Source organism: Cupressus sempervirens, chromosome 8 (assembly GCF_028749045.1).
Source record: "Cupressus sempervirens isolate cs-2001-9-10 chromosome 8, ASM2874904v1, whole genome shotgun sequence".
Taxonomy (NCBI): Eukaryota; Viridiplantae; Streptophyta; class Pinopsida; order Cupressales; family Cupressaceae; genus Cupressus; species Cupressus sempervirens.
Genome location: NC_143125.1, coordinates 542,938,509 through 542,951,650, shown reverse-complemented (window position 1 = coordinate 542,951,650; position 13,142 = coordinate 542,938,509). Strand labels below are relative to the sequence as shown.

Sequence of the window (13,142 nt, the reverse complement as noted above, 5' to 3'; positions counted from 1 at the left end):
CTAAAACCCTTCTTTTAAACCACACTGTGAATAAATATATTCAAGAGCAAAAATAAGCAAATGAAGTAGCTGGAAATGCAAGTTCTCATCCTTTACATAAGTCTCGAAACAAAACAAAGACAACATCTATGGCTTTAGTTTCCACTCCTAATGAACCATTCATAGAGGGCCATCCATTCTTGCGTGCTCCTCAAAAACTAGTTACAAATAAGAGAGCAAAGGGCCCCTTGGAAATATCATATTAGAATGAAGCTAGAGGGATTTTTGAGGAAGACATAGCGAGATGCATCTAAGAAAATGGATTGTCATTTAATGTTGTTCGCTCACTGTATTGACAAAAAATGGTGAGATCAATTAATGAGGCTCCAAAAAGGTTCAAGGGCCTGGGTTATGAGAAGGTGCACACCACTTTATCGAATAGAGATGTGATCAATGTAGAGGCTCCATCAAGGAATCATGGATCGAAATAGGTGTGATCATACTATGTTCTGGATGGAAAGATGCAAGAAATCAACCTTTGGTCAATGTTATTGCAATGTCGACAAGAGGTGCAATGTTTTTGAAAGTTGTGGATTGTGAAGGGGAGTTGAAGGACAATCCTTTCATTGCAAACATTCTCATTCAAGCCATTGAACATGTTGGCTGTCCAAATGTTGTTCAACTAATAACCAACAATGCAAATAAGTGTAGATTGTCAAGTTATTGGCTGAGGAGTGCTTCAAACACATTGTTTGGACACCTTATACTGTGCACACTCTCAACCTAATGCTGCAAAAAATTGGCACTAAAATTGAGTGGATCAAAAAAATGTATAAAGATGCGCAAGAGATCAAAATGTTCGTCACAAACCACCATATGATGCAAGCCATATTTAGATAATTCTTGAAATTGTAGCTCTTGAAGGTAAGTTAAATTATTTGTAGTTTAAATATGTTTTAGAAATTTACTCACTTTAGTTTAGTAAATAATCTATGTTTTTAGATATAAACTTTAACCTTGATTTTAATTTCTTATTCATAAGTGTTTTGATTTTAAAATAGGTTGTTGAGATTCGCTTTGCCTCCAACATTATTATTTTGAGATGCCTTGTCAAGGTTAAAGAGGCATTGTCTAGAATTATAGTCAATGCTAATTGGAGCATATGTAGGTAATCTAATAGTACCAATGCAGATGTCATTAAGGAAATGATACTAGATGTGTCTTGGTGGGATCGTGTTGAGTACCCTATGAGGTTCACGTTGCCTATATTGAGCACGATTCGATACATTGACACAGATAGCCATGCCTAAGTGAGGTATATAATGGTGTAGACTCCATGATTGAGGATATCAGAAATATCATAAATGAGAGAGAGCAAGATCTTGAAGAAAAGTTCTTCAAGGAACTAAAGATAATTGTGGTAGAGAGATGGAACAAAATGACCACCCCTTTGCATTGAGCTTCAGGTTCTATAGTCAGTCGGTCTTTAGGGGGAATACCGCTAGAGTTGCTTCATACAAAGATCTTGAAGTTGCTCATAGGTATAGGGCAGCCCTTTGAAAATTCTCTCCCGAGCACATATGACCTATAGGGAGGTCTGCATTCATGAGTTTCACAAGCACCAATGATTATGGTCTTGATGCTATTGAAGACAAGAAGAATTCTAATGCTCATAAGTGATGGTACTTCCATGGACAAAGGTACCAACAACTACAATCCATTGCCATCAAAACTTATCCCAAGTAAGTTCTTAACTATTAAGATTTTAATTTCTAAATTCTTATTGATGAATAGTGGATTTATATTTTTAAATTTTTATTCAAAACTCTTAACTCTCTAATTTCAAAATTTAAGATCTTGATGGGTTGCTAGTTCATCATCATTTGAGAGGAACTGGAGCGCTAAATTCCGAAAAAGCAGATAACTTGGTCTTTGTGCATTCAAACTTGAGGCTCACAACTCACAAAGACAACGCCAACAAAAAGGGGATACAAAGCATTGAGATGTTGAACCAAAGTGTGTGGAGTTGAAAGATTCGATTGCCCACTTTGATGCATTTGCACTTGAGGATGACAATCATGAGCTACCTAGTGATCCCAGGGCTGATCCTAACTTTGCTAGTACTGATGCTAGTGACACTTTTTGCACTTCTAATCTGCAACAACAAAATGATGATGATTTATTTGATGGATTTTGATGATATTTGATCGCTGATGGCTGATTAGTAATGTTGACATTATTGTTTTTAAATTTGAACCAAAGCATTGATATGTTGGTGTATTTTGGCATTTTGTTATGTGATTTGGACTAAAAAATTAATATATGTTGTGGTGTATTTTGCTATGTTGCTTTAATATTAGCATAGTGGTGTATGAACTTATTTGCTGCTGTGTATATGCACATATATAGTTTTAAAAAAAAACATCCTTGCACGGACAAATCCAAAACAAATCCAAACCCAAGCCAAACTTGTTTTGGACGAATTTTGAACCCGAAGCTTGAACTTGGATCCATGTCGTCAGGAAATAAGGTAACGGGATGTACCCGTCGGGGTAACGGGATGTAATTGTTGGGGTATCGGGAGGTATGCCGTCAAGCCGATGATGAAGGTACGCTCTGATACCACTTGATGAAGGGCCACACCACCCTACCAACTCATAACCAAGAATGCAATAATATGGAGACAACAAGATGACAGAATGTTTCAAACAATTTTATTATACTTGAAAATCCAATAGCAATTACAATAACATTTCTGCAAGATCTCTCAAGATCCAATCCAAACTGAAGCTAGTCCAGATCCACACTCTAGTAGAAACCTCCGAGATCTCAACTTGTGCTTGCAAGCCACCAAGCAACCTCCTTATTTCTAAACCACAGTCACTAGCTTTTCTCCAACTTTATCCAAGATCCAAGTGTAAATTGCCTCACATTCAGCGCTTTGTCTACACACTCACAACTCCATCACAATCCTGCTGTAAACTGCCTCACATTCGGCGCTCTGTCCACAGACTTAGGAAAACTCACTCTTCACTTCCTCCTTCTCTTTCACATCTTGAAGCTTTCACACCTTCCAGCTTTCACACCTTGAAGTTTTTTTTCTTCCAAAGCTTTACCTTCCATAGCTTCTACTTCGCGAGCTTTCACACCTTCCCAAGCTTTCCTTCCAAAGCTTTCACCTTTCCAAGCTTGATTAGAAATGCTCATATGCCTTGCTTAAATAGGCACTGACCACCCAATGCATGATTTATCCACAATCTTCTAGAATTCCACCTACACAATATCCACAACTTTCTACAACTTCCATAACCTTCTACAATATTCAGAACTTTCTACAATATCCATAACCTTCTAGAACTCTACCCACACACCTCGATAAATGGAATGACAACCATTTTTATTTTATTTTTCTATTACGCCACCTATGCACCTCGAAAATAGAAATTCCTTTTTTTTTTCTTTTTCTCCTTTTTCCCTTTTTATTTATTTATTTTTTTCCTCTAATTTTTGTCACTTTCTCTCTCCAATTATTTATTTATTTATTAATTTTTTTTAATTTTATTTTTTATAATAAAGTTTCTTGTGCAAGATGCTCTTGCATCAGCCGACATGTATCGGGATGTATCCGGAAGGTTCTATTATTGTAGTTGACATGTTGTATGCGGCCGACGGATACCTTTGACAAGGTTCCTCAGATAGTATTTATATCCCCCTTCGGGATCATTGTAATCATGATATCAGAACCTAATGTAAGCGTATGCGAATATAATCGAAGGAGCTCTGCTATTCTTATCTGCTATTCCGTTCTATTATCTGTATGCATTGTTTCTTTACCCAGTACGGTAAACATTTGGCACCGTTGCCCGATGGACTTGGAAAGGCAGGAGAATGACGAGTAATGCTGAATCAGCTGAACAAGAATAAGAACAAGCTGAAAGAAAAAGATGAAATACACACAGCACACGGAGATCTAATTTTGGCGCAGCAAGCCGAACACAGAAGGAGGTTCTAGAAGATTGCTGTTGACGGATGCAGAACTGTGGGAGCATTATTGGAGGAGACTCGACAGTGGGTAGAATTGGTGGAAGAGGCAAAGGAGGAGTTTTTGAATTGGTGTTCGTCGAGGGAAGACAATCCAGATGGAAGAGAATCAACTCGCACGTCTCGGAGTGCCGAAGGAGCAAGAGCGTGGAGTGAACTCTTCGTCCGCGATCCACTTGTAGAAGGAACAGATTTGCTTAACAGAGACCCTTCTTCACCAAACTGCACAGCTATCGAAATACCAATTGTGCGCATTGGGATACCAAGTGTGAGTGTCGGAATACCAAGTGTTAGTATCGAGATACCAAGTGTGAGCATCGGGATGGCGGGACCAAAGGCGAAGTTACCTAAATTTGATGGTGATTGAGCAGCTGATCCCATCCGACATTGTAAAACCTGTGAAACGATTTGGAGAGCCAATATCATAACGGATACAAACGAATGGATGAGGCAATTTTCGGCAAGCTTACGGGGTGTTGCAATTGATTGGTTTACTGATACTGATCTACAAAAGTTAAACAGTTGGGATAACATTAAAAATGAGTTCATCGCAGAATTTCAACTTCTGCGTGACGATAATAAAATTGTAGCGGAGATATTCAATACTAAGCAAGGGAAGAATAAAACAGTCCGAGTCTTCGCGAGGAAATTGAAGGACTTGATCAATAAGATGGAGAATAAGCTAGCTGACGGGTTACAGAAAAGATGGTTCATTGAAGGCCTTCACCCAAAGCTGTGAAAGAACATGAAGATTGTGCCACCATTGACATACATTGAAGTGTATAACCGGGCAATGAATTTGGAAAGTGGGCAGAAGACCAAGAAGAAGAAGAAGAATAGTTCATCTGATTCAAATGACAACGCCTCTTCAGGAGAAGATAGCAATGATGATGAGGGTAGTAGCAAGAAGGTTCGTGCCCTTCAGAAAGACATGATTCGGATGATGAAGGAATTCAGGAGCACGAACAAGGAGACTAAGGGCAATGAACTATGGTGCACGGAGTGCAAGAAGGAAGGCCATACGAAGGGATCTTGCCTAAAAGAGCAATTTTGTGAGATCTGCCAAATTATGGGACACTTGGTAAAGGAATGCCCTTTCAATCTGAAAACAAGAACACCGCAGCAAGTGTTCCTGACACAGGAAGCGTCCGTGTTCAGAGGAAGCGGGAACAACAGTACGGAGGGTGCCACGTCGGGAGGATATAGAAATAATCAGCACGGTCAAAACAACAACAACAATAGTAGCAACAACAATAATGGCAAGAGGAGTCGAATCCAATATGATGCGAATGGCCGATCGATAGTCCAATGCCACGCATGCAATCTCTGGGGTCACTTCGCCCAAGAGTGCACAACGGCGAACACACCGAAGTTATGTTGATGGTGTGGACCTGGTGATCATGACGATGCTAAGTGCCCGAAATCCGGAGTAGACTTGATTACTGTCGGGATGGACGAGGAAGAAGTTCTGGCAATCACTTGGAAACAGGCAAAGCTCTACCCTGATCCAACGAAGGAAAAGAAGAGACTGGAGGAAGCTCACGCAGAGATTCAGAGAGCAACACAAGTAGAAACGACACACCTAAAGGACACGTTGGGTACCTCCGTACAGAACTGCGCAGAACAGAATATTGTACGGCAAATATTGCAAGCCGAGGTACCCGTCAAGATAAATGATCTGTTGCTCACTATGACTCAACTCCGTCCGGTACTTACGAATATAGTCTCGATTGCTAAGCAACCCATAGAGCAAGAAAAGGAGAAACAGGGGGCCGCAAGTGCAGAAGACCCGATGCTGTTAGCTCTTTCATCCGGACGCTATCCGGAGGTTGTCGAGATGGGCATTCTCGGAACTATGTTAACAGACACGATCATGGACGGAGGGTCTGGTGTCAATGTGCTGCCAGAGGATACCTGGAGGAAGTTGGGACAGCCGACATTGTGGCCACCTACCTTCCAGTTGTTAATAGCCGATCAACATGGAATCAAGCCATTGGGAATACTCACAGTGCAACTAGTAACGATTGGAACACAACCATTCCTGTTGGACTTCGTCGTGATTCCCCTGAGGCGAAAAGGATACAATGCTATTCTGGGTCGGGGGTGGCTGATACAAGCCAAGGAAAAACATGATTGGAAGAAAAATACTTTATCACTTGAAAGCAAAGGCCGCAAGTACGTCATCGATCTGCACACTCAAATGGTTGGGGAAAGAAGCTCTATCGTCAGATTGCGAAGGAGAAGAGGATGAAAGGAGACAGAGTATGGAACCAGATCCGGAGGGAGTCCTACGATTGGAAGGAGATGACAATCTGGATTAAGTGAATGGTCTTTACCATTGGTAGATAGAAGACTATGAACTATTTCAGAGCTGCAACGTACTGACGATAGGACACAATACTGATGAATTTTCAAAGGAATTCACCGAGATGAAGGAAGGGGATGCGTCACTCGATGTGACCCCGGCACATAAGTTCACTGAAGGGGAACCCATCAAATACAATGAAGCCACGCTGCAGACCATGAATGTAGGAAATGAGGCCAAACCATGGAACATACTGGTGGGAGATAATTGGGACCCAGTACTGAAGGCAGCAGCATTCAGGATATTTTTGGAGTACAACGATGTGTTTGCATGGACATACAAGGACCTGAAAGGAGTACCCCTAGAACTGTGTGTGCACTGCATCCTATTGATTGAAGGTGCTGTACCTGTATGGAAGCGACCCTACAAGATGAACAAGAACTATGCGGCACGAGTTACGGAGGAAATCAACCGGATGTTGGAAGCTGGCATTATCTTCAAAGTGCAAACTAGCGAATGGGTGTCGCCAATAGTAATCTCATTGAAGAAGGATACCACTCAGATCCAGATATGCGTCGATTTCAGATGCCTGAATGCAGTCACCATCAAAGATCCGTTCCCAATCCCATTCATCGATAGCATCCTAGAGGAGGTAGTGGGACACGAGATCTACTCATTTATGGATGGTTTTTTCGGATACAATCAAATTTCAATCACAGAGGAGGATAAGCTGGAGACGACCTTTGTCGTAGAAGATGGGGTGTATGCCTATAATCAAATGCCGTTCGGTTTGTGCAATACGCCTGCGACATTCCAGCGAATCATACTGCACATCTTTGATAAGATATCCGTCGGAAACTTCAAGGCATTTCTGGATGATTGGTCGATGTTCGGTGGGCAGGACAAACATCTCGCAGCCTTGGGCGAGTGTATGGAGAGATGCCGACGTGCGCGCCTAGCTTTGAACCCGAAGAAGTGTAGGTTTATGGTTCCCCAGGGAAGGTTGCTCGAACACATAGTCTGTAAGGAGGGGTTGAAGACAGATTCGGATAAGGTGCGAGTGATATTGGAGATGCAACCAGCTACCAATGTGACGGAGGTAAAATCTTTCCTCAGACATATAGGCTATTATAGACGCTTCATTAAAATTTTTGCCAAGGTAGCATATCCACTGGACAGGTTGACGTGCAAGGGAGAATCATTCCGATGGGAAACAGATCAAGATGAAGCATTTGAAGGGCTCAAAGTGCGATTGGCTACGACACCCATCCTCGCATATCCAGATTGGAGCAAAGAATTTCATGTACATGTTGATGTGTCCAATTATGCAATTGGAGCAACCCTGGCGCAAATAGGTACCCACGGGCTAGATCACCCGATCTACTTTGCTAGTCGACTACTATCAAAAGCCGAACAGAATTATAGTACGACTGAACGGGAGGCTTTAGGGATGGTCTATGCAGTACAGAAATTTCGTCATTACTTATTAGTGACACCGTTCGTCTTCTATGTCGACCATCAGGCTCTACTGTATATGATCAACAAACTTGTTATTCAAGGAAGGATTAGCCGATGGTTACTCCTGTTGCAGGAGTTTATCTTCAAGATCATCGTATAGCCAGGGAAGAAACACATAAGCGCATATCGTCTGTCACGTATCAGAACGTGAGAATCGGCAGACAGTGTGAATGATGACTTCCCTGATGCGTAGTTGTTTCAGATTGCTGCACTACCAAAGTGGTACACAAGCATTGACGAGTACTTGTCGACGGGACAATTTCCAAGTAACATGCTATCGAATGAAAGACGGAAGTTGGTGATACAGAGCAGAACATTTCAGCTGATTAATGGACTGTTGTATAAAATGGGACCCGATCAGATCCTGAGGCCTCGAGGAAGAAATCCCACGGTTACTGAAGGAAGCACATGAAGGACCGACAGGACACATGGGACCGGACACTACTGCACGGAAGATACTTCTAGCAGGACTATGGTGGCCAATGATATACAACGATGCCAGGGAATGGGTCATTGCATGCGATACATGTCAGCGAGCCGGGAAACCTTTGAAGAGAGACTTCATGCCTCTGAATCCCTCTCATGCTCAGGAGCTCTTTGAATGGTGGGGTTTGGACTTCATAGGACCTCTGAAGATGAGCAGAACCAGAAGGTGTCGTTACATTGTCGTCGCGACGGAGTACTTGACCAAATGGGTGGAGGCGCGTGCACTACCAGACAACTCAGCAGTAAGCACAACAAAGTTTATTTATGAACAAATTATTACTAGGTACGGGATCCCATTGTAGTTAACAAGTGATAGAGGACGACATTTTGTAAATCATGTTATCCACTTGCTCACCACGGAGTTCAAAATTTATCATTCATTATCAAACCTGTACTACCCAAGAGCAAACGGACAGGTCAACGCTACCAATAAAGTCCTGATCTCGATTATATACAAATCCTGCGCGGTCGAAGGCGAGGACTGGGAGGAAAAATTACCCTCTGCCCTTTGGGCTTATCGCACGGCGTATAAAGTCACAATGGGGCAGACGCCATTTCAACTAATGTTCGGACAGGAGGCCGTAGTACTAGCAAAATTTATGATTCCGAGCCTCAGGATAGCCCTAGAAAACAAGTTGGGTGACATGGAAAGTTTAAGGGAGCGGTTGTACAAATTGAACAGGTTGGAAGAGAAGCGATTATTGGCACAGTGGGTGATTGAGGTAACACAGAACAGGTGGAAAGCGTGGCACGATAAGCACTTGAAATTGAACAGGTTTCAACCCGGACAGTGGGTGTTGAAGTATGACGGCAGGAATGAGATCAAGCCAGGCAAGTTCAAGGTTAAGTGGGTCGGGCCGTATCAAATTCGGGAGATAGGCGACAATGGAGCGATCAAGTTGTGGACGTTGGACGGACAGGAAGTTCCGGATGCAGTCAACGGTTGCAAGTTAAAAATTTATCGCACGTAGGGTAAGCCTTTGCCATCCGGAACTGTGAATTAGCAATAGTATTGTATCTACTATTTTTTTTTTTTTTGAAAAGGAAAAAGAAAAAGAAAAAAATTGAAAAAAAAGAAGGAAAAAGAAGAAGCGAGTACCGTACGGACGGTGACTACACGGCAATTTGGGAAAGCAATGACCACCATATGGTGTTTTCTTAATAACACCGTACGGTAGAGACCCCAATGTAAGCCCATACGGCCCTTCAGCCATTTGAAGGCATATTTTCAACAAAGACTATACAGTAAAGCACTGTACGGCATCACTCTAAGCGAACGACATCAGCAACATTGTGAACGCAAGCAAGCGCAATTCGGAGGCAATTATCTCACTCACTCTACGGCATTACAGCATGTATTTGCATCATTGTTTAAAGCGATTCTTGATCGAGTAGAAGCCACACTTCCTGCAATACCAGACTTGTGCTGCCTGAGAGATTGGGAAGATTAAGGGGGAATTGTGGAATTTCCAGCCGTTGATTATAGCGTTCAAATAAAATAAGAATGAATAAAATTAGCACTTTAGCTCCCATAGAGGTTGGACATATGCGCATTCCACTTCGTTTGACAAAGATGGTTAGAGGAATTGGCGAAAAGGATCCCATCCTTGACCGGGAAAGGAAGTCAGGGTTTGTGAGAGCGAGAACTTTAAGGATTTATCGTCATGGCGTGCTGAATATCACCATTCCCCAGTCCAATAAGGAACCCAAAGCCTTTGACGTGAAGGTTGAGTGAGATCTGTTTGTACGCAGCTATATGTATAGGAAGAAATGTATAGTTTGTCTTTTTCAATAAGGATACGTGTATTAGGGATTCCAGGCAGCATTTTAAACATCCGTACGACATTCATTTTGTAATCTCAAGCAACACAATTGAAGTGACGGAAGAAGAAAAGGTTTTATACTGGAGTAAGGAGCCGTACGACCGTACGGCTTACCAAAAGGAGAGAAAAAGAACCAGCATCTGTACACGTCTGGAAGGAGTTTTTGCAACTGTACAAACGAATAACTACCCTAATGACACTATTTTCAACAAATTTGGAAAGACAGAGTATGCAATCAGTTGGTAAAAGGGCTTAGAGGAAGCAACTGGAGCCAAATTCGACCATGAATCCAAATGTGCAGGCAGGACCCTCGCAAGTACGGCCACGAGGAAAAGACGAAGGCAAGCACAAGGCAAAAGTACAAAATCAGCCGGATGTCCAGACAACACCACGGATGGTAGTCTTCGAAGGATTGAATGGTTGGGATTGTCGGAAATGGTGGGATGAACATCCGGATACTCACCTGGTTAAAGCAAGCATCAGGAAGGCACAGGTGGAGTGGGCTATCCGGATGCCACTTTTTTGTATTAGGGATTTTGAGGGCGTCTTGCGACCGATGATTGAGGCTTATGACAAGCATTCTCGGAAATGCTCAATTCCGTATTTGGGGTATGATATCGTGGTATCTTTTCGGACAACTAATTTTACGAGAGTATTTGGTATACTAGGAACGACGCAAGCTGGAGCCAAAATTGATGGTAAACCCAAAAAGATGAGCAAGGAGACGAAGTTGCAATTGATACAAATGGTGTGTAACGACGAGGTACAACAACACATTGATACGCTCATGGACACTTCAAAGAAAAGAGGGCTGCGAAAGTCTTATATTCGTGAGGGACATTGGAAGTGCTTGATGGATGTGGTGAAAAGCAGGCTTACAAGATCCAGTAGGGCATCCGACATTTCCTTCCCTTTGGTTAGTATGATGAATGGAATCATTAATGGAAAGGTGTATGACTGGGCTTCACTATTAGCCACGCGCATGGAGGAGTTAATGACCCTGTAGCAAAAAACATTCCATATGCCACACTACGCCATCAGACTCTTTCTGGAAGCTATGGCCAGGACGATACCCCATGAGCAGTTGGAAGTTAAGCCAAGTCCGACGGTACCTGGCGAGCCTCCGATAATGCAATGGAAGCATTTGGATTTACCTACAAGTCAGAAGAGCATGGGCCAAAAAAGGGCATGGCAAGAGATGGAGGAATCAGGTAACACAGATAGTGGCCATTAGGACACATCCGACGAAGATGACGATGACTCTGAGGGCTTGGAGGTGGAGCAGGATGGAGAGGAAGAAGATGAGGAAGGCAGAGTGATTGCAGTAGTCCCACTTTGCTTTCCGCGACAGTTGACAGTTGCACCTATGACTACTACTTTAGCTCTGGTAATTCCGGCACCACACATACATACCATGGCAAATGTTCACATCCCAGGGTTCGGACAGTTTTGGCGTCTAGTGGTGATGACCTCGGTCACTCTACACTCTACATCACGACCAGCAGCAGCACCTGTACAACCTTCAGTAAGCCAGCGGATGACATCACCAGTGGCCATGACTATGGGTAAGCAACCAACAGTTCAGGAACTGGCTCCCATACCTATAATAAAGAGTTTGCCTCAACCACTTCTTGTGGTGGAGCCAGTGATAGAGGAAGGAGTCAATGAGGGAGGCATGTAGGAGCAAGTTCGAATGGAGGTGATTGGGTCAGATGTGGTAGTCATCGTAGCAGACACTCTGTTGGGTGAGGATCAGGGTGCTCATTCTAGTATTCTTGAAGCGGCACCCCAGGCGTCAGCAACAAGCGTCTTAGTCTCCCATGAGAGAGCACATGCCCTTGGAGGCCAATTGGTCCAATAGCAAGATAGTCGAGATATCGGCATCACCAGAGGTGAAGGATTAGAGTCCAGCGACAGCCGAGAAAGTGGCTACAGGAATGCAAGTGTCAGATCCTCTACCAGCAGAGGAGGAGGACATGGATATTCATTCTCGCCTGACTGTCATTGCAAAGCAGAGCAAGTCCATAGCGGAGATGGTGTTGATAGAGCGAAGAAGGGCAGAGGTTGGACAGAAGGCTTGGGAGATGGCAGAGAAGACTCGGGAGGAGATGGCCGACCGACTTACCACCCAGCAGATTGCATGGGAAGCAGAGTGGACAGCCCTGTTAGCACAACTCGAGGAGAGTGCACGAGAGAAATAGCAGGCAGAACAACAGTTAGCCACAATGGAGCAGCAACTAGCAGCAACTGACCAGCGGTTGGCAACAACACTTCAAGAGAAGGACTCAACGCAGTAGGCTAACGATCAGAAGGAAGTTGAGTGTTAGGAGGTTGCATTGATGCTGAAGGAAATGGTGGAGGAGAACTCACAGATTAGAGCTGATTTGCAGATACAGACAGATCAGGTGTATCAGCTTCGATGCAGCCGATCTTCAGAGTTAGAGACTCAACCTTCAGCTTCATGATGTATAAATCCATGTTCTTTTTGCTTTATGAATAATGTAGTTAGTGGTTGGCTTTTTTTTGTTTAGTCGTCGAGAGACGACTTTTCTTTTTGGGGGGGATGATGTCATCAGGAAATAAGGTAACGGGATGTACCTGTCGGGGTAACGGGATGTATGCGTCAGGGTAATGGGATGTACCCGTCAGGGTATCGGGAGGTATGCCGTCAGGCCGACATGTATCGAGATGTATTTAGAAGGTTCTATTATTGTAGTTGACATGTTGTATGTGGCCGACGAATACCTTCGAGAAGGTTCCTCGGATAGTATTTATATCCCCCTTCGGGATCATTGTAATCATGATATCAAAATCTAATGTAAGCGTATGCAAATATAATCAAAGGAGCTCTGCTATTCCGTTCTATTATCTGTATGCATTGTTTCTTTACCTATTACGGTAAACAATCTGTACCGAAATCTAAACAGACAACTCAATGTATGATAATTATGGCAATGCCTGCCACTTCGATTTATTTCCTCTCCTTCGAT

General features: G+C 43.1%; 1 protein-coding gene across 4 annotated transcripts in view; it reads left to right on the top strand.

Annotated features, from left to right (window-relative positions):
• LOC149543587 (uncharacterized) overlaps positions 1-13,142 on the top strand; it is a 58,609-nt gene that overhangs the window by 22,990 nt on the left and 22,477 nt on the right. The gene's annotated exons all lie outside the window — the stretch shown is intronic.